Source organism: Ambystoma mexicanum, chromosome 4p (assembly GCF_040938575.1).
Source record: "Ambystoma mexicanum isolate Mex_15411 chromosome 4p, UKY_AmexF1_1, whole genome shotgun sequence".
NCBI classification, from domain to species: Eukaryota; Metazoa; Chordata; class Amphibia; order Caudata; family Ambystomatidae; genus Ambystoma; species Ambystoma mexicanum.
Window position 1 is genome coordinate 845828982 of NC_090927.1, and position 16965 is coordinate 845845946.

The 16965-nt window shown below is 47.3% G+C and overlaps 22 non-coding genes and 29 pseudogenes across 22 annotated transcripts; all 51 read right to left on the bottom strand.

Annotated features, from left to right (window-relative positions):
- Positions 1-4136: 4136 nt before the first annotated feature.
- On the bottom strand, positions 4137-4245 carry LOC138459337 (5S ribosomal RNA; annotated as a pseudogene).
- A 106-nt stretch (positions 4246-4351) lies between these two features.
- On the bottom strand, positions 4352-4470 carry LOC138465111 (5S ribosomal RNA). Its single transcript, XR_011267686.1, has one exon. It is a non-coding gene; the product is annotated as a 5S ribosomal RNA (ribosomal RNA).
- Positions 4471-4576: 106 nt separating this feature from the next.
- Positions 4577-4695, bottom strand: LOC138455794 (5S ribosomal RNA; annotated as a pseudogene).
- Positions 4696-4801: 106 nt separating this feature from the next.
- On the bottom strand, positions 4802-4910 carry LOC138458245 (5S ribosomal RNA; annotated as a pseudogene).
- A 106-nt stretch (positions 4911-5016) lies between these two features.
- Positions 5017-5135, bottom strand: LOC138454724 (5S ribosomal RNA). The gene has a single exon (XR_011261388.1). It is a non-coding gene; the product is annotated as a 5S ribosomal RNA (ribosomal RNA).
- Positions 5136-5241: 106 nt separating this feature from the next.
- On the bottom strand, positions 5242-5350 carry LOC138457561 (5S ribosomal RNA; annotated as a pseudogene).
- A 106-nt stretch (positions 5351-5456) lies between these two features.
- Positions 5457-5575, bottom strand: LOC138462732 (5S ribosomal RNA). The gene has a single exon (XR_011265326.1). It is a non-coding gene; the product is annotated as a 5S ribosomal RNA (ribosomal RNA).
- A 106-nt stretch (positions 5576-5681) lies between these two features.
- LOC138455034 (5S ribosomal RNA) lies at positions 5682-5800 on the bottom strand. The gene has a single exon (XR_011261681.1). It is a non-coding gene; the product is annotated as a 5S ribosomal RNA (ribosomal RNA).
- Positions 5801-5906: 106 nt separating this feature from the next.
- LOC138455986 (5S ribosomal RNA) lies at positions 5907-6025 on the bottom strand (annotated as a pseudogene).
- A 106-nt stretch (positions 6026-6131) lies between these two features.
- On the bottom strand, positions 6132-6250 carry LOC138456017 (5S ribosomal RNA; annotated as a pseudogene).
- Positions 6251-6356: 106 nt separating this feature from the next.
- Positions 6357-6465, bottom strand: LOC138459282 (5S ribosomal RNA; annotated as a pseudogene).
- Positions 6466-6571: 106 nt separating this feature from the next.
- On the bottom strand, positions 6572-6690 carry LOC138455222 (5S ribosomal RNA). The gene has a single exon (XR_011261863.1). It is a non-coding gene; the product is annotated as a 5S ribosomal RNA (ribosomal RNA).
- A 445-nt stretch (positions 6691-7135) lies between these two features.
- LOC138460927 (5S ribosomal RNA) lies at positions 7136-7254 on the bottom strand. Its single transcript, XR_011263580.1, has one exon. It is a non-coding gene; the product is annotated as a 5S ribosomal RNA (ribosomal RNA).
- Positions 7255-7360: 106 nt separating this feature from the next.
- LOC138459824 (5S ribosomal RNA) lies at positions 7361-7479 on the bottom strand (annotated as a pseudogene).
- Positions 7480-7932: 453 nt separating this feature from the next.
- Positions 7933-8051, bottom strand: LOC138456069 (5S ribosomal RNA; annotated as a pseudogene).
- Positions 8052-8157: 106 nt separating this feature from the next.
- Positions 8158-8276, bottom strand: LOC138462784 (5S ribosomal RNA). Its single transcript, XR_011265373.1, has one exon. It is a non-coding gene; the product is annotated as a 5S ribosomal RNA (ribosomal RNA).
- Positions 8277-8382: 106 nt separating this feature from the next.
- LOC138456367 (5S ribosomal RNA) lies at positions 8383-8500 on the bottom strand (annotated as a pseudogene).
- Positions 8501-8606: 106 nt separating this feature from the next.
- LOC138454321 (5S ribosomal RNA) lies at positions 8607-8725 on the bottom strand. Its single transcript, XR_011261003.1, has one exon. It is a non-coding gene; the product is annotated as a 5S ribosomal RNA (ribosomal RNA).
- Positions 8726-9178: 453 nt separating this feature from the next.
- Positions 9179-9297, bottom strand: LOC138455238 (5S ribosomal RNA). The gene has a single exon (XR_011261879.1). It is a non-coding gene; the product is annotated as a 5S ribosomal RNA (ribosomal RNA).
- Positions 9298-9403: 106 nt separating this feature from the next.
- LOC138459280 (5S ribosomal RNA) lies at positions 9404-9512 on the bottom strand (annotated as a pseudogene).
- A 107-nt stretch (positions 9513-9619) lies between these two features.
- On the bottom strand, positions 9620-9738 carry LOC138453980 (5S ribosomal RNA). Its single transcript, XR_011260678.1, has one exon. It is a non-coding gene; the product is annotated as a 5S ribosomal RNA (ribosomal RNA).
- Positions 9739-9844: 106 nt separating this feature from the next.
- Positions 9845-9953, bottom strand: LOC138458696 (5S ribosomal RNA; annotated as a pseudogene).
- A 106-nt stretch (positions 9954-10059) lies between these two features.
- LOC138454814 (5S ribosomal RNA) lies at positions 10060-10178 on the bottom strand. Its single transcript, XR_011261472.1, has one exon. It is a non-coding gene; the product is annotated as a 5S ribosomal RNA (ribosomal RNA).
- Positions 10179-10285: 107 nt separating this feature from the next.
- On the bottom strand, positions 10286-10404 carry LOC138462786 (5S ribosomal RNA). The gene has a single exon (XR_011265375.1). It is a non-coding gene; the product is annotated as a 5S ribosomal RNA (ribosomal RNA).
- A 106-nt stretch (positions 10405-10510) lies between these two features.
- On the bottom strand, positions 10511-10619 carry LOC138459843 (5S ribosomal RNA; annotated as a pseudogene).
- A 106-nt stretch (positions 10620-10725) lies between these two features.
- Positions 10726-10844, bottom strand: LOC138455594 (5S ribosomal RNA; annotated as a pseudogene).
- Positions 10845-10950: 106 nt separating this feature from the next.
- LOC138459101 (5S ribosomal RNA) lies at positions 10951-11059 on the bottom strand (annotated as a pseudogene).
- A 107-nt stretch (positions 11060-11166) lies between these two features.
- Positions 11167-11275, bottom strand: LOC138459513 (5S ribosomal RNA; annotated as a pseudogene).
- A 106-nt stretch (positions 11276-11381) lies between these two features.
- LOC138465158 (5S ribosomal RNA) lies at positions 11382-11500 on the bottom strand. Its single transcript, XR_011267733.1, has one exon. It is a non-coding gene; the product is annotated as a 5S ribosomal RNA (ribosomal RNA).
- A 106-nt stretch (positions 11501-11606) lies between these two features.
- On the bottom strand, positions 11607-11724 carry LOC138454836 (5S ribosomal RNA). Its single transcript, XR_011261493.1, has one exon. It is a non-coding gene; the product is annotated as a 5S ribosomal RNA (ribosomal RNA).
- A 106-nt stretch (positions 11725-11830) lies between these two features.
- On the bottom strand, positions 11831-11949 carry LOC138454491 (5S ribosomal RNA). The gene has a single exon (XR_011261165.1). It is a non-coding gene; the product is annotated as a 5S ribosomal RNA (ribosomal RNA).
- A 464-nt stretch (positions 11950-12413) lies between these two features.
- Positions 12414-12522, bottom strand: LOC138456479 (5S ribosomal RNA; annotated as a pseudogene).
- Positions 12523-12628: 106 nt separating this feature from the next.
- LOC138455280 (5S ribosomal RNA) lies at positions 12629-12747 on the bottom strand. Its single transcript, XR_011261919.1, has one exon. It is a non-coding gene; the product is annotated as a 5S ribosomal RNA (ribosomal RNA).
- A 93-nt stretch (positions 12748-12840) lies between these two features.
- On the bottom strand, positions 12841-12949 carry LOC138459115 (5S ribosomal RNA; annotated as a pseudogene).
- Positions 12950-13055: 106 nt separating this feature from the next.
- LOC138454912 (5S ribosomal RNA) lies at positions 13056-13174 on the bottom strand. The gene has a single exon (XR_011261569.1). It is a non-coding gene; the product is annotated as a 5S ribosomal RNA (ribosomal RNA).
- Positions 13175-13280: 106 nt separating this feature from the next.
- LOC138455688 (5S ribosomal RNA) lies at positions 13281-13399 on the bottom strand (annotated as a pseudogene).
- A 106-nt stretch (positions 13400-13505) lies between these two features.
- LOC138455918 (5S ribosomal RNA) lies at positions 13506-13624 on the bottom strand (annotated as a pseudogene).
- A 106-nt stretch (positions 13625-13730) lies between these two features.
- Positions 13731-13839, bottom strand: LOC138459497 (5S ribosomal RNA; annotated as a pseudogene).
- A 106-nt stretch (positions 13840-13945) lies between these two features.
- LOC138455873 (5S ribosomal RNA) lies at positions 13946-14064 on the bottom strand (annotated as a pseudogene).
- Positions 14065-14170: 106 nt separating this feature from the next.
- Positions 14171-14279, bottom strand: LOC138458692 (5S ribosomal RNA; annotated as a pseudogene).
- Positions 14280-14385: 106 nt separating this feature from the next.
- LOC138455129 (5S ribosomal RNA) lies at positions 14386-14504 on the bottom strand. The gene has a single exon (XR_011261771.1). It is a non-coding gene; the product is annotated as a 5S ribosomal RNA (ribosomal RNA).
- A 106-nt stretch (positions 14505-14610) lies between these two features.
- Positions 14611-14719, bottom strand: LOC138459116 (5S ribosomal RNA; annotated as a pseudogene).
- A 106-nt stretch (positions 14720-14825) lies between these two features.
- LOC138459655 (5S ribosomal RNA) lies at positions 14826-14933 on the bottom strand (annotated as a pseudogene).
- A 106-nt stretch (positions 14934-15039) lies between these two features.
- LOC138459645 (5S ribosomal RNA) lies at positions 15040-15148 on the bottom strand (annotated as a pseudogene).
- Positions 15149-15254: 106 nt separating this feature from the next.
- LOC138459002 (5S ribosomal RNA) lies at positions 15255-15373 on the bottom strand. Its single transcript, XR_011262517.1, has one exon. It is a non-coding gene; the product is annotated as a 5S ribosomal RNA (ribosomal RNA).
- A 106-nt stretch (positions 15374-15479) lies between these two features.
- LOC138455331 (5S ribosomal RNA) lies at positions 15480-15598 on the bottom strand. The gene has a single exon (XR_011261967.1). It is a non-coding gene; the product is annotated as a 5S ribosomal RNA (ribosomal RNA).
- A 106-nt stretch (positions 15599-15704) lies between these two features.
- On the bottom strand, positions 15705-15823 carry LOC138463516 (5S ribosomal RNA). The gene has a single exon (XR_011266103.1). It is a non-coding gene; the product is annotated as a 5S ribosomal RNA (ribosomal RNA).
- Positions 15824-15929: 106 nt separating this feature from the next.
- LOC138457837 (5S ribosomal RNA) lies at positions 15930-16038 on the bottom strand (annotated as a pseudogene).
- A 106-nt stretch (positions 16039-16144) lies between these two features.
- Positions 16145-16263, bottom strand: LOC138463065 (5S ribosomal RNA). The gene has a single exon (XR_011265652.1). It is a non-coding gene; the product is annotated as a 5S ribosomal RNA (ribosomal RNA).
- A 106-nt stretch (positions 16264-16369) lies between these two features.
- On the bottom strand, positions 16370-16487 carry LOC138456336 (5S ribosomal RNA; annotated as a pseudogene).
- A 321-nt stretch (positions 16488-16808) lies between these two features.
- On the bottom strand, positions 16809-16917 carry LOC138459384 (5S ribosomal RNA; annotated as a pseudogene).
- Between the last annotated feature and the right edge of the window lie 48 nt (positions 16918-16965).

The following is a 16965-nucleotide window of genomic DNA, read 5'->3' on the forward strand; positions in this document are numbered from 1 at the left end:
AAATGTGTCTTACATCCAATCGCTACCATCATAGTGACATCCAATTCCAAGTCTTAGCAAGACTCTAAACTGCAAAGAAGCGATCACTAAATAGTTAAACTGAAGCTGCACACCAGAAGAGGACTAACCACTATTTCAGTCAAATTGGAGAGCCTTGAAGCTCACAGCACCCTGAGCTGGCACCTTATTGTAAAAACAAACTCTTGTGAAAACCCAAAGGTCCACCTGCCATGCAGGTGACTAGGAGAATCAAGTCATTAACTGAATATAAATATCCCAGCCCTCTGGGAATCGTACTGGCAGACACCTTCTGACAGTTAATGTAGAGACGCTGGAACACATTGTGATAGAGGGTCATAATAACTTGGAAGGGAGATTAGTATCACTCCCAGACCCCTCTATCTCACCAAGGGATATTGAGCCTTCACAAATGAGGAGAACCTTCCCCCACTTAACCAAGGGAAAAAAACCTTGCAACCCAGAAGAAGGCTACCCTGAGGACCACATTACAACCCCGCTTTTAACACCCTTAAGAGAAATAAATATACTCTAACCAACCCCCTGACCGTGGACAGGCTCCGCTTAACCTGTTGAAATACCAGGAATAGCGCAAAGGAAAGTAACTGACGGGAGGGAAATGCTTAGTGCGAGTCTGCACTGGCCCTGAGTCTGAACTCCTGTAAAAGAAAACCGGAAAAACCATCGGGCGATACTCCACGTGGTGTATATCATGATACAATATCCCCCAAGGATGACGAGCATGGGAATGAGGGGGAAAGATCTCAGGGAAAAATGATCAATGCCTCGTAAATACAGGATGTGAAAGAAATCTGGGACCACTGTCCCCTCCAACCCGAGATCTGAGTCTCTGTATTCGTGTGAGGCTGACTGGCCACTAAGGGAATCAGGGAAAAAAGAAAATGAAGCACATTGTCCGTAGCAAACAGTACTTATACAGTACTACGAACCCTCAGGTATATGAGTGGTGCATATCACTATTACGAACGGTGTGTGACGTGAAGTGTTCACTTATCGATCTCAGCAGGATAAAATACTTATTTAGACCTCTCCAAAATTAGGAACCTGTATCAGTAGGGTCAGTACGGATGAGAAAAAAAAAAAAACCAGCACCCTAATCGGTGCACTGTAGAAAATGTATATGTCTATATATATATACACAACAAAAGAGATTAAGCAACGCTCTTGAGGGTACAAAAGCCTGCCTTAACTCCTCGAGCAGAGGAGAAAGTGCAACACACTGTTAGACGGTTAGTTGAACCACAGGCCAAGATTTGGGAGGAAACCCATGGGGCAAGCGCCCTAAAGTTATTGTTTGGCAACTCGTATATCTGATATCATCAAGTGTTTCCCAAACACTTTCTCCAAGTAGAACACGGTTGCTCAATTTGCCATGCAACAAAACTGAACAGTTACCCACGAGCTGGCCCTGTCTCCACCAACAGTTCAAAAGTAAAAAGAATGTCCAATGGGACAAATAGTAAGGGAAACCCCGTCCCCACTATAGAGAGCCTCCAGCCCTGCAGACCTCAACAGAGGCATAACGCATCATCTGTTTCTTCCTCATGATGGGAGAAAATACAGCAGCTTAATCAGCACAGGTGTTGGGTGGAGCAATTGATATCGGGGAAAGCAAGACCTAAGGAAGGACTGAGTTGTCCTGAAACTAACTACGGTAAAGGGCGACAGAAGTTTAACTAAAAGACGAAGGTTAACACCAGTGTCAATAGAGGAAGGTACAACCCCCCACATGGGTCTGTTTTACCACAACCTCCACACACTCTTTTCTTTAAAGTACTTAATAAATTATATAAAATAGACATATAAAATATCCAAAGAAGAGGGGTTACGCCCCCACAGGGGTCCAAACCCCCCCGGCCCTTCTATAAGCTGCTACTTACCGAGCTATCCGGGCCACTGACAATTCTGAACACTCCAATGTGTTCCATTCATCACTTAAACATAATGTTTAGCAAAAGAGAGCACTGGGCAAGTGCACCTTAACTGCTCACCCTAGCAGGGTGTGGCAACCAGCAGTACACGAGGGGGTCCCTCGCCGCAGAATCCAGGCAAAGCCTGAAACCAAGCATGCTACGGTGTGCTTACCGAAATAATGACACCTGCCATATGCAGCATCTAAACAGACTGCTAACCATAAGGGAGGAATACCCTGAGCAATTGTGCCTTCAACTGTTTGCCCGAGCAGGGCGTGATAACCAGCAGTACACGAGGGGTAACCTTGCATTAGAACTGAGGTAGAAACCTGAAACCAAACAGGTTATGGCACACAAACCGTTAAGGTAATCACCAACGCCATATGCAGCACACCGACAAAGTTGCCAACTTTAAGTGAGGAATACACTGATGAAGTGTACCTCAACTGCTCACCCAAGCAGGGTGTGGAACCATCAGTATACGAGGGATCACCTCGCAGAAACACAAGCCAATCCTGCCACCGAGCAGGTGACGGTACCATTCCAGAGCACCACCAGAGTACCTGAAACTGGTCACCCCCGCAGGGTGTGGAAACCAGCAGTATACGAGGGGTTAACCTCCCCATAGAATTCAGGCAGAACCTGAAGCTAAACCGGGTATAGCACTTACCAAGAAGGCAAAGCACCCTTCAGTAGGCGAACTGGTGTTAATATATACTGAAAATATCAATTTTAACACAAAATAAAATATCAATTTTAAATATATATATATTATATGAATAAATATAAACATTAATGTGAATACCTATAAATAAATACACATTCGCATCCACATGTGTATACCACCAAAGGCGGGCAGCGAACCGAGGCCCCTCGGCCTGGTAAACCTGCAAACCTCTCCTTGAGCTATGCCTCTTGTGGGCTGAAACATCCCTCACCACCATAGAACTATATAAATTAAATGTAAAAATACAAGCGTTTCACTCTAAAAAGAGGACACAGCTGCCCTTTTCAGGAATGCTCATGGAAGTTACTCCCATCAAAGGAGGGCCTAGCAAACTGCCCCCCCCCCAGCCGGATCCCCAGGACAGGCTTAGCCTGTATGCAACTAATGACAATGAGCATGTAAACATAAAAACACACACACGCGACGTGCGGGAAGTTAATGAGTAAAAGAAGCTGCAGCCTTTACAGTCATGGAAAAAATGTGCGCAGGTTCCTACTGCCGCTTACATAATGAACTTGTAGAAAAACAAAAACAAAACTTCCTCTCAAGTGAAAAGAATTTCAAGCGTTCCCAAACCACCTGTGGGAAACGTGCGCTGGCTCTGGGGCTGGGGCAGCTGCTAAAAATAACACAGCCTGGAGGGAAAGAATTTCACACACAGCCACAGCCTGCTCTCAGGGCTGAAGAAATATAAACAAACACTGCAGAAGCAGAAGGCTCCCAGCGGAGCATTACAAAGCATGAATGTGACCTGCAGGTCAGCGTTCGCACACGAACACGGCACTCAGCCAGTTACCAACGGAACATGAAAAATACATGACCATTTCCACAGTACAGTGTAATAAAACCCCAAACTCATCAAAATAACATTAATAACATAAATAAATAGCACTCTAAACTCCATAAATTCAACACGAAGTCAAGAACTAGGAGGAGTGACTTAGCTTGTGGATTTCAGCAGCAAAGAAAGAGGGGTTGGGGTTAGAGTAATGGACATCTATAGAAGAGGGTCCCTGCTCATTGGTCCCCTGCAGGGCATGACCTGTCCTCCATGATGGATTGGGGAGTTCCCCATACATTGACATTGAACTCTATCTAGTTGTGTTGTGGAAACTTTTTTTGTTTGTAAAAGTATTTTCTTTGCTGCTGTGGTTTCAGAGTAAAGATTGTAATGCATAATATGAGCCTCCTGTCTTGTCATAGAATCAACACAATAATGGCTTTCTTTCATGCCTCTTGAAGGACTCAATATTCTCTGTACTGCATTACATGTGAAAGTCGATTTATTACCCATGAACACACTACCTGTATGCTAATTCTATGTAAATAGGTAGCTCCAGCCCTCATGATGTTGTCCAACATTTCCGCTATAAAACGGGATACAATCATTTTGGAAACATACCAAATTTGAAAAGTAATTGAGAAGTTGCGCAATTACTAATCATGGAGCACAAAATAGCCTACAGCACCTGGTATTCCCAGGCAGCCTCCCATCCAGGTACTAACTAGGCCCGGCACTGCTTAGCTTCTGAAATCGGGCGCATTCAGTGTGGTGTGGCCGTAGGCTCTGGTCCTGGTGAGTTTTGTACTTTTAAGCATCTAGTCGGCTAGACCTTGCAGTTTTGAAAAGCAATTGAGAAATGGCTCACTTCCTGAACTTGGAGCACAAAAAAGCCTTCAGCACCTGGTATTCCCAGGCGGTCTCCCATCCAGGTACTAACTAGGCCCAGCACTGCTTAGCTTCCGAGATCAGAGGAGATCGGGCGCATTCAGTGTGGTGTGGCCGTAGGCTCTGGGCCTAGTGAGTTTTGTACTTTTAAGCATCTAGTCGGCTAGACCTTGCATTTTTGAAAGGCAATTGAGAAATGGCTCACTTCCTGAACTTGGAGCACAAAAAAGCCTCCAGCACCTGGTATTCCCAGGCGGTCTCCCATCCAGGTACTAAATAGGCCCAGCACTGCTTAGCTTCTGAGATCAGACAAGATCGGGCGCATTCAGTGTGGTGTGGCCGTAGGCTCTGGGCCTAGTGAGTTTTGTACTTTTAAGCATCTAGTCGGCTAGACCTTGCAGTTTTGAAAGGCAATTGAGAAATGGCTCACTTCCTGAACTTGGAGCACAAAAAAGCCTACAGCACCTGGTATTCCCAGGCGGTCTCCCATCCAGGTACTAACTAGGCCTGACACTGCTTAGCTTTCGAGATCAGGCGCATTCAGTGTGGTGTGGCCGTAGGCTCTGGGCCAAGTGAGTTTTGTACTTTTAAGCATCTAGTCGGCTAGACCTTGCAGTTTTGAAAGGCAATTGAGAAATGGCTCACTTCCTGAACTTGGAGCACAAAAAAGCCTACAGCACCTGGTATTCCCAGGTGGTCTCCCATCCAGGTACTAACTAGGCCCGACACTGTTTAGCTGCCAAGATCAGACGAGATCGGGCGCATTCAGTGTGGTGTGGCCGAAGGCTGTGGGCCTCGTGAGTTTTGTACTTTTAAGCATCTAGTCGGCTAGACCTTGCAGTTTTGAAAGGCAATTGAGAAATGGCTCACTTCCTGAACTTGGAGCACAAAAAAGCCTACAGCACCTGGTATTCCCAGTTGGTGTCCCATCCAGGTACTAACTAGGCCCGACACTGCTTAGCTTCCGAGATCAGGCGCATTCAGTGTGGTGTGGCCGTAGGCTCTGGGTCTAGTGAGTTTTGTACTTTTAAGCATCTAGTCGGCTAGACCTTGAAGTTTTGAAAGGCAATTGAGAAATGGCTCACTTCCTGAACTTGGAGCACAAAAAAGCCTACAGCACCTGGTATTCCCAGGCGGTCTCCCATCCAGGTACTAACTAGGCCCGACACTGCTTAGCTTCCAAGATCAGACGAGATCGGGCGCATTCAGTGTGGTGTGGCCGTAGGCTCTAGGCCTAGTGAGTTAAGTACTTTTAAGCATCTAGTCGGCTAGACCTTGCCGTTTTGAAAGGCAATTGAGAAATGGCTCACTTCCTGAACTTGGAGCACAAAAAAGCCTACAGCACCTGGTATTCCCAGGCGGTCTCCCATCCAGATACTAACTAGGCCCGACACTGCTTAGCTTCCGGGATCAGACGAGAGCGGGGGCATTCAGTGTGGTGTGGCCGTAGGCTCTGGACCTAGTGAGTTTTGTACTTTTAAGCATCTAGTCGGCTAGACCTTGCGGTTTTGAAAGGCAATTGAGAAATGGCTTACTTCCTGAACTTGGAGCACAAAAAAGCCTACAGCACCTGGTATTCCCAGGCGATCTGCCATCCAGGTACTAACTAGGCCCGACACTACTTAGCTTCCGAGATCAGATGAGATCGGCCGCATTCAGTGTGGTGTGGCCGTAGATTCTGGTCCTAGTGAGTGTTGTACTTTTAAGCATCTAGTCAGCTAGACCTTGCAGTTTTGAAAGGCAATTGAGAAATGGCTCACTTCCTGAACTTGGAGCACAAAAAAGCCTACAGCACCTGGTATTCCCAGGCGGTCTCCCATACAGGTACTAACTAGGCCCGACAATGCTTAGCATCCAAGATCAGACAAGATCGGGAGCATTCAGTGTGGTGTGGCCGTAGGCTCTGGGCCTAGTGAGTTTTGTACTTTTAAGCATCTAGTCGGCTAGACCTTGCAGTTTTGAAAGGCAATAGAGAAATGGCTCACTTCCTGAACTTGGAGCACAAAAAAGCTTACAGCACCTGGTATTCCCAGGCGGTCTCCCATACAAGTACTAACTAGGCCTGACACTGCTTAGCTTCTGAGATCAGGCGCATTCAGTGTGGTGTGGCCGTAGTCTCTGAGACTAGTGAGTTTTGTACTTTTAAGCATCTAGTCGGCTAGACCTTGCAGTTTTGAAAGACAATTGAGAAATGGCTCACTTCCTGAACTTGGAGCACAAAAAAGCCTACAGCACCTGGTATTCCCAGGCGGTCTCCCATCCAGGTACTAACTAGGCCCAACACTGCTTAGCTTCCAAGATCAGACAAGATCGGGCGCATTTAGTGTGGTGTGGCCGTAAGCTCTAGAAATGCTAAGAATATTACTCTTATGCATTTGCATTTAGTAAGCTAAGCCACTTGCAACATGATACCACACTCATCGCTCGATCAGGCGAGATATGTAAGACTGGTGGGCCCATTCAGGACTCCTATGTCTGGTAGGATAACTTTAATCCATCCATCCTGTTTCTGTTGCAGGGAGGTGGAGAGAACAATCAACACAATAATGGCTTTCTTTCATGCCTCTTGAAGGACTCAATATTCTCTGTACTGCATTACATGTGAAAGTCGATTTATTACCCATGAACACACTACCTGTATGCTAATTCTATGTAAATAGGTAGCTCCAGCCCTCATGATGTTGTCCAACATTTCCGCTATAAAACGGGATACAATTATTTTGGAAACATACAAAATTTGAAAGGCAATTGAGAAATGGCTCACTTCCTGAACTTGGAGCACAAAAAAGCCTACAGCACCTGGTATTCCCAGGCGGTCTCCCATCCAGGTACTAACTAGGCCCAACACTGCTTAGCTTCCAAGATCAGATGAGATCGGGCGCATTCAGTGTGGTGTGGCCGTAGGCTCTGGGCCTAGTGAGTTTTGTACTTTTAAGCATCTAGTCGGCTAGACCTTGCAGTTTTGAAAGGCAATTGAGAAATGGCTCACTTCCTGAACTTGGAGCACAAAAAAGCCTAAAGCATCTGTTATTCCCAGGCGGTCTCCCATCCAGGTACTAACTAGGCCCAACACTGCTTAGTTTCCGAGATCAGACAAGATTGGGCGCATTCCGTGCGGTGGGACCGTAGGCTCTAGAAAAGCTAAGAATATTACTCTTATGTATTTGCATTTAGTAAGCTAAGCCATGCAGCCACTTCCAGCATGATACCACGCTCAGCGCTCGATCAGGCGAGATATATAAGACTGGTGGGCCCATTCAGGACTCCTATGTCTGATAGGATAACTTTAATCCATCCATCCTGTTTCTGTTGCAGGGAGGTGGAGAGAACAATCAACACAATAATGGCTTTCTTTCATGCCTCTTGAAGGACTCAATATTCTCTGTACTACATTACATGTGTAAGTAGATTTATTACCCATGAACACTCTACCTGTATGCAAATTCTATGTAAATAGGTAGCTCCAGCCCTCATGATGTTGTCCAACATTTCCGCTATAAAACGGGATACAATTATTTTGGAAACATACCAAATTTGAAAGGCAATTGAGAAATGGCTCACTTCCTGAACTTGGAGCACAAAAAAGCCTACAGCACCTGGTATTCCGAGGCGGTCTCCCATCCAGGTACTAACTAGGCCTGACACTGCTTAGCATCCAAGATCAGACAAGATCGGGCGCATTCAGTGTGGTGTGGCCGTAGGCTCTGGGCCTAGTGAGTTTTGTACTTTTAAGCATCTAGTCGGCTAGACCTTGCAGTTTTGAAAGGCAATTGAGAAATGGCTCACTTCCTGAACTTGGAGCACAAAAAAGCCTACAGCACCTGGTATTCCCAGGTGGTCTCCCATCCCGGTACTAACTAGGCCCGACACTGCTTAGCTTCCGAGATCAGACGAGATCGGGCGCATTCAGTTTGGTGTGGCCGTAGGCTCTGGGCCTAGTGAGTTTTGTACTTTTAAGCATCTGGTCGGCTAGACCTTGCAGTTTTGAAAGGCAATTGAGAAATGGCTCACTTCCTGAACTTGGAGCAGAAAAAAGCCTACAGCATCTGGTATTCCCAGGTGTTCTCCCATCCGGTACTAACTAGGCCCGACACTGCTTAGCTTCTGAGATCAGACGAGATCGGGCGCATTCAGTGTGGTGTGGCCGTAGGCTCTGAGTCTAGTGAGTTTTGTACTTTTAAGCATCTAGTCGGCTAGACCTTGCAGTTTTGAAAGTCAATTGAGAAATGGCTCACATCCTGAACTTGGAGCACAAAAAAGCCTACAGCACCTGGTATTCCCAGGCAGTCTCCCACCCAGGTACTAACTAAGCCCAACACTACTTAGCTTCTGAGATCAGACGAGATCAGGCGCATTCAGTGTGGTGTGGCCGTAGGCTCTAGAAATGCTAGGAATATTACTCTTATGCATTTGCATTTAGTAAGCTAAGCCATGCAGCCACTTGCAACATGATACCATGCTCAGCGCTCGATCAGGCGAGATATATAAGACTGGTGGGCCCATTCAGGACTCCTATGTCTGGTAGGATAACTTTAATCCATCCATCCTGTTTCTGTTGCAGGGAGGTGGAGAGAACAATCAACACAATAATGGCTTTCTTTCATGCCTCTTGAAGGACTCAATATTCTCTGTACTGCATTACATGTGAAAGTCGATTTATTACCCATGAACACACTACCTGTATGCTAATTCTATGTAAATAGGGAGCTCCAGCCCTCATGATGTTGTCCAACATTTCCGCTATAAAACGGGATACAATTATTTTGGAAACATACCAAATTTGAAAAGTAATTGAGAAGTTGCACAATTACTAATAATGGAGCACAAAATAGCCTACAGCACCTGGTATTGCCAGGCGGTCTCCCATCCAGGTACTAACTAGGCCCGACACTGCTTAACTTCCGAGATCAGACGAGATCGGGCGCATTCTGTGTGGTGTGGCCGTAGGTTCTGGGCCTAGTGAGTTTTGTACTTTTAAGCATCTAGTCGGCTAGGACTTGCAGTTTTGAAAGTCAATTGAGAAATGGCTCACTTCCTGAACTTGGAGCACCAAAAAGCCTACAGCACCTGGTATTCCCAGGCGGTCTCCCATCCAGGTACTAACGAGGCCCGACACTGCTTAGCTTCGGAGATCAGACGAATTCAGTGTGGTGTGGCTGTAGGCTCTGGGCCTAGTGAGTTTTGTACTTTTAAGCATCTAGTCGGCTAGACCTTGCGGTTTTGAAAGGCAATTGAGAAATGGCTCACTTCCTGAACTTGGAGCACAAAAAAAGCCTACAGCACCTGGTATTCACAGGCGGTCTCCCATCCAGGTACTAACTAGGCCCAACACTGCTTAGCTTCCGGGATCAGACGAGATCGGGCGCATTCAGTGTGGTGTGGCCGTAGGCTCTGGGCCTATTGAGTTTTGTACTTTTAAGCATCTAGTCGGCTAGACCTTGCAGTTTTGAAAGGCAATTGAGAAATGGCTCACTTCCTGAACTTGGAGCACAAAAAAGCCTACAGCACCTGGTATTCCCAGGCGGTCTCCCATCCAGGTACTAACCAGGCCTGACACTGCTTAGCTTCGGAGATCAGACGAATTCAGTGTGGTGTGGCCGTAGGCTCTGGGCCTAGTGAGTTTTGTACTTTTAAGCATCTAGTCGGCTAGACCTTGCAGTTTTGAAAGGCAATTGAGAAATGGCTCACTTCCTGAACTTGGAGCACAAAAAAGCCTACAGCACCTGGTATTCCCAGGCGGACTCCCATCCAGGTACTAACTAGGCCCGACACTGCTTAGCTTGCGAGATCAGACGAGATCGGGCGCATTCAGTGTGGTGTGGCTGTAAGCTCTGGGCCTAGTGAGTTTTGTACTTTTAAGCATCTAGTCGGCTAGACCTTGCAGTTTTGAAAGGTAATTGAGAAATGGCTCACTTCCTGAACTTGGAGCACAAAAAAAGCCTACAGCACCTGGTATTCCCAGGCGGTCTCCCATCCAGGTACTAACTAGGCCCAACACTGCTTAGCTTCCAAGATCAGACGAGATCGGGGGCATTCAGTGTGGTGTGGCCGTAGGCTCTGGGCCTAGTGAGTTTTGTACTTTTAAGCATCTAGTCGGCTAGACCTTGCAGTTTTGAAAGGCAATTGAGAAATGGCTCACTTCCTGAACTTGGAGCACAAAAAAGCCTACAGCACCTGGTATTCCCAGGCGGTCTCCCATCCAGGTACTAACTAGGCCCGACACTGCTTAGCTTTGGAGATCAGACGAATTCAGTGTGGTGTGGCCTTAGGCTCTGGGCCTAGTGAGTTTTGTACTTTTAATCATCTAGTCATCTAGACCTTGCAGTTTTGAAAGGCAATTGAGAAATGGCTCACTTCCTGAACTTGGAGCACAAAAAAGCCTACAGCACCTGGTGATCCCAGGCGGTGTCCCATACAGGTACTAACTAGGCCCGACACTGCTTAGCTTCCGAGATCAGACGAGATCGGGCGCATTCAGTGTGGTGTGGCCGTAGGATCTGGGCCTAATGAGTTTTGTACTTTTAAGCATCTAGTCGGCTAGACCTTGCAGTTTTGAAAGGCAATTGAGAAATGGCTCACTTCCTGAACTTGGAGCACAAAAAAGCCTACAGCACCTGGTATTCCCAGGCGGTCTCCCATCCAGGTACTAACTAGGCCCGACACTGCTTAGCATCCAAGATCGGGCACATTCAGTGTGGTGTGGTCGTAGGCTCTGGGCCTAGAGAGTTTTGTACTTTTAAGCATCTAGTCGGCTAGACCTTGCAGTTTTGAAAGGCAATGGAGAAATGGCTCACTTCCTGAACTTGGAGCACAAAAAAAGCCTACAGCATCTGGTATTCCCAGGCAGTCTCCCATCCAGGTACTAACTAGGCCTGACACTGCTTAGCTTCCGAGATCAGGCGCATTCAGTGTGGTGTGGCTGTAGGCTCTAGGTCTAGTGAGTTTTGTACTTTTAAGCATCTAGTCGGCTAGACCATGCAGTTTTGAAAGGCAATTGAGAAATGGCTCACTTCCTGAACTTGGAGCACAAAAAAGCCTACAGCACCTGGTATTCCCAGGCGGTCTCCCATCCAGGTACTAACTAGGCCCGACACTGCTTAGCTTCCAAGGTCAGACGAGATCGGGCACATTCAGTGTGGTGTGGCCGTAGGCTCTGGGCCTAGTGAGTTTTGTACTTTTAAGCATCTAGTCGGCTAGACCTTGCAGTTTTGAAAGGCAATTGAGAAATGGCTCACTTCCTGAACTTGGAGCACAAAAAAGCCTACAGCACTTGGTATTCCCAGGTGGTCTCCCATCCAGTACTAACTAGGCCCGACACTGCTTAGCTTCCGAGATCAAACGAGATCGGGCGCATTCAGTGTGGTGTGGCCGTAGGCTCTAGGCCTAGTGAGTTTTGTACTTTTAAGCATCTAGTCAGCTAGACCTTGCAGTTTTGAAAGGCAATTGAGAAATGGCTCTCTTCCTGAACTTGGAGCACAAAAAAGCCTACAGCACCTGGTATTCCCAGGCAGTCTCCCATCCAGGTACTAACTAGGCCCAACACTGCTTAGCTTCCGAGATCAGACAAGATCAGGCGCATTCAGTGTGGTGTGGCCGTAGGCTCTAGAAATGCTAAGAATATTACTCTTATGCATTTGCATTTAGTAAGCTAAGCCATGCAACCACTTGCAACATGATACCACGCTCATCGCTCGATCAGCTCTCGATCAGGCGAGATATATAAGACTGGTGGGCCCATTCAGGACTCCTATGTCTGGTAGGATAACTTTAATCCATCCATCCTGTTTCTGTTGCAGGGAGGTGGAGAGAACAATCAACACAATAATGGCTTTCTTTCATGCCTCTTGAAGGACTCAATATTCTCTGTACTGCATTACATGTGAAAGTCGATTTATTACCCATGAACACACTACCTGTATGCTAATTCTATGTAAATAGGTAGCTCCAGCCCTCATGATGTTGTCCAACATTTCCGCTATAAAACGGGATACAATTATTTTGGAAACATACCAAATTTGAAAAGTAATTGAGAAGTTGCGCAATTACTAATCATGGAGCACAAAATAGCCTACAGCACCTGGTATTCCCAGGCGGTCTCCCATCCAGGTACTAACTAGGCCCGACACTGCTTAGCTTCCGAGATCAGGCGCATTCAGTGTGGTGTGGCCGTAGGTTCTAGGCCTAGTGAGTTTTGTACTTTTAAGCATCTAGTCGGCTAGACCTTGCAGTTTTGAAAGGCAATTGAGAAATGGCTCACTTCCTGAACTTGGAGCACAAAAAAGCCTACAGCACCTGGTATTCCCAGGCGGTCTCCCATCCAGGTACTAACTAGGCCCAACACTGTTTAGCTTCCGAGATCAGACAAGATCAGGCGCATTCAGTGTGGTGTGGCGGTAGGCTCTGGGCCTAGTGAATTTTGTACTTTTAAGCATCTAGTCGGCTAGACCTTGCAATTGAGAAATGGCTCACTTCCTGAACTTGGAGCACAAAAAAGCCTACAGCACCTGGTATTCCCAGGTGGTCTCCCATCCAGGTACTAACTAGGCCTGACACTGCTTAGCTACTGAGATCAGACGAATTCAGTGTGGTGTGGCCGTAGGCTCTGGGCCTAGTGAGTTTTGTACTTTTAAGCATCTAGTCGGCTAGACCTTGCAGTTTTGAAAGGCAATTGAGAAATGGCTCACTTCCTGAACTTGGAGCACAAAAATGCCTACAGCACCTGGTATTCCCGGGCGGTCTCCCATCCAGGTACAAACTAGGCCCGACACTGCTTAGCTTCCAAGATCAGACGAGATCGGGCACATTCAGTGTGGTGTGGCCGTAGGCTCTGGGCCTGGTGAGTTTTGTACTTTTAAGCATCTAGTCGGCTAGACCTTGCAGTTTTGAAAGGCAATTGAGAAATGGCTCACTTCCTGAACTTGGAGCACAAAAAAGTCTACAGCACCTGGTATTCTCAGGCGGTCTCCCATCCAGGTACTAACTAGGCCCGACACTGCTTAGCAGCCAAGATCAGACGAGATCGGGCGCATTCAGTGTGGTGTGGCCGTAGGCTCTGGGCCTAGTGAGTTTTGTACTTTTAAGCATCTAGTCGGCTAGACCTTGCAGTTTTGAAAGGCAATAGAGAAATGGCTCACTTCCTGAACTTGGAGCACAAAAAAGCCTACAGCACCTGGTATTCCCAGGCGGTCTCCCATCCAGGTACTAACTAGGCCCAACACTGCTTAGCAGCCAACATCAGACGAGATCGGGCGCATTCAGTGTGGTGTGGCTGTATGCTCTGGATCTAGTGAGTTTTGTACTTTTAAGCATCCAGTCGGCTAGACCTTGCAGTTTTGAAAGGCAATAGAGAAATGGCTCACTTCCTGAACTTGGAGCACAAAAAAGCCTACAACACCTGGTATTCCCAGGCGGTCTCCCATCCAGGTACTAACTAGGCCTGACACTGCTTAGCTTTTGAAATCAGGCGCATTCAGTATGGTGTGGCCGTAGGCTCTGGGCCTAGTGAGTTTTGTACTTTTAAGCATCTAGTCGGCTAGACCTTGCAGTTTTGAAAAGCAATTGAGAAATGGCTCACTTCCTGAACTTGGAGCACAAAAAAGCCTACAGCACCTGGTATTCCCAGGTGGTCTCCCATCCAGGTACTAACTAGGCCCAACACTGCTTAGCAGCCAACATCAGACGAGATCGGGCGCATTCAGTGTGGTGTGGCTGTATGCTCTGGACCTAGTGAGTTTTGTACTTTTAAGCATCCAGTCGGCTAGACCTTGCAGTTTTGAAAGGCAATAGAGAAATGGCTCACTTCCTGAACTTGGAGCACAAAAAAGCCTACAACACCTGGTATTCCCAGGCGGTCTCCCATCCAGGTACTAACTAGGCCTGACACTGCTTAGCTTTTGAGATCAGGTGCATTCAGTATGGTGTGGCTGTAGGCTCTGGGCCTAGTGAGTTTTGTACTTTTAAGCATCTAGTCGGCTAGACCTTGCAGTTTTGAAAAGCAATTGAGAAATGGCTCACTTCCTGAACTTGGAGCACAAAAAAGCCTACAGCACCTGGTATTCCCAGGTGGTCTCCCATCCAGGTACTAACTAGGCCCGACACTGCTTAGCGTCCGAGATCAGACAAGATCGGGCGCATTCAGTGTGGTGTGGCGGTAGGCTCTGGGCCTAGTGAATTTTGTACTTTTAAGCATCTAGTCGGCTAGACCTTGCAGTTTTGAAAGGCAATTGAGAAATGGCTCACTTCCTGAACTTGGAGCACAAAAAAGCCTACAGCACCTGGTATTCCCAGGTGGTCTCCCATCCAGGTACTAACTAGGCCTGACACTGCTTAGCTACTGAGATCAGACGAATTCAGTGTGGTGTGGCCGTAGGCTCTGGGCCTAGTGAGTTTTGTACTTTTAAGCATCTAGACGGCTAGACCTTGCAGTTTTGAAAGGCAATTGAGAAATGGCTCACTTCCTGAACTTGGATCACAAAAAAGCCTACAGCACCTGGTATTCTCAGGTGATCTCCCATCCTGTACTAACTAGGCCCTACACTGCTTAGCTTCCGAGATCAGACGCATTCAGTGTGGTGTGGCTGTAGGCTCTGGGCCTAGTGAGTTTTGTACTTTTAAGCATCTAGTCGGCTAGACCTTGCAGTTTTGAAAGGCAATTGAGAAATGGCTCACTTCCTGAACTTGGAGCACAAAAAAGCCTACAGCACCTGGTATTCCCAGGCGGTCTCCCATCCAGATACTAACTAGGCCAGACACTGCTTAGCTTCCGAGATCAGACGCATTCAGTGTGGTGTGGCCATAGGCTCTGGGCCTAGTGAGTTTTGTACTTTTAAGCATCTAGTCGGCTAGACCTTGCAGTTTTGAAAGGCAATTGAGAAATGGCTCACTTCCTGAACTTGGAGCACAAAAAAGCCTACAGCACCTGGTATTCCCAGGCGGTCTCCCATCCAGGTACTAACTAGGCCCGGCACTGCTTAGCTTCCGAGATCAGACGAGATCGGGCGCATTCAGTGTGGTGTGGCCGTAGGCTCTGGGCCTAGTGAGTTTTGTACTTTTAAGCATCTAGTCGGCTAGACCTTGCAGTTTTGAAAAGCAATTGAGAAATGGCTCACTTCCTGAACTTGGAGCACAAAAAAGCCTACAGCACCTGGTATTCCCAGGCAGTCTCCCATCCAGGTACTAACTAGGCCCGGCACTGCTTAGCTTCTGAGATCAGACAAGATCGGGCGCATTCAGTGTGGTGTGGCCGTAGGCTCCAGGCCTAGTGAGTTTTGTACTTTTAAGCATCTAGTCGGCTAGACCTTGCAGTTTTGAAAGGCAATTGAGAAATGGCTCACTTCCTGAACTTGGAGCACAAAAAAGCCTACAGCACCTGGTATTCCCAGGCGGTTTCCCATCCAGGTACTAACTAGGCCCGACACTGCTTAGCTTTCGAGATCAGACGAGATCGGGCGCATTCAGTGTGGTGTGGCCGTAGGCTCTGGGCCAAGTGAGTTTTGTACTTTTAAGCATCTAGTCGGCTAGACCTTGTAGTTTTGAAAGGCAATTGAGAAATGGCTCACTTCCTGAACTTGGAGCACAAAAAAGCCTACAGCACCTGGTATTCCCAGTCGGTCTCCCATCCAGGTACTAACTAGGCCCGACACTGCTTAGCTTCCGAGATCAGGTGCATTCAGTGTGGTGTGGGCGTAGGCTCTGGGCCTAGTGAGTTTTGTACTTTTAAGCATCTAGTCGGCTAGACCTTGCAGTTTTGAAAAGCAATTGAGAAATGGCTCACTTCCTGAACTTGGAGCACAAAAAAGCCTACAGCACCTGGTATTCCCAGGTGGTCTCCCATCCAGGTACTAACTAGGCCCAACACTGCTTAACTGCCGAGATCAGGTGAGATCGGGCGGATTCAGTGTGGTGTGGCCGTAGGCTCTGGGTCTAGTGAGTTTTGTACTTTTAAGCATCTAGTCGGCTAGACCTTGCAGTTTTGAAAAGCAATTGAGAAATGGCTCACTTCCTGAACTTGGAGCACAAAAAAGCCTACAGCACCTGGTATTCCCAGGTGGTCTACCATCCGGTACTAACTAGGCCTGACACTGCTTAGCTTTTGAGATCAGACAAGATCAGGCGCATTCAGTGTGGTGTGGCCGTAGGCTCTGGGCCAAGTGAGTTTTGTACTTTTAAGCATCTAGTCGGCTAGACCTTGCAGTTTTGAAAGGCAATTGAGAAATGGCTCACTTCCTGAACTTGGAGCACAAAAAAGCCTACAGCACCTGGTATTCCCAGTCGGTCTCCCATCCAGGTACTAACTAGGCGTGACACTGCTTAGCTTCCGAGATCAGACACATTCAGTGTGGTGTGGCTGTAGGCTCTGGGCCTCGTGAGTTTTGTACTTTTAAGCATCTAGTCGGCTAGACCTTGCAGTTTTGAAAGGAAATTGAGAAATGGCTCACTTCCTGAACTTGGAGCACAAAAAAGCCTACAGCACCTGGTATTCCCAGGCGGTCTCCCATCCAGATACTAACTAGGCCCGACACTGCTTAGCTTCCGAGATCAGACGCATTTAGTGTGGTGTGGCCATAGGCTCTGGGCCTAGTGAGTTTTGTACTTTTAAGCATCTAGTCGGCTAGACC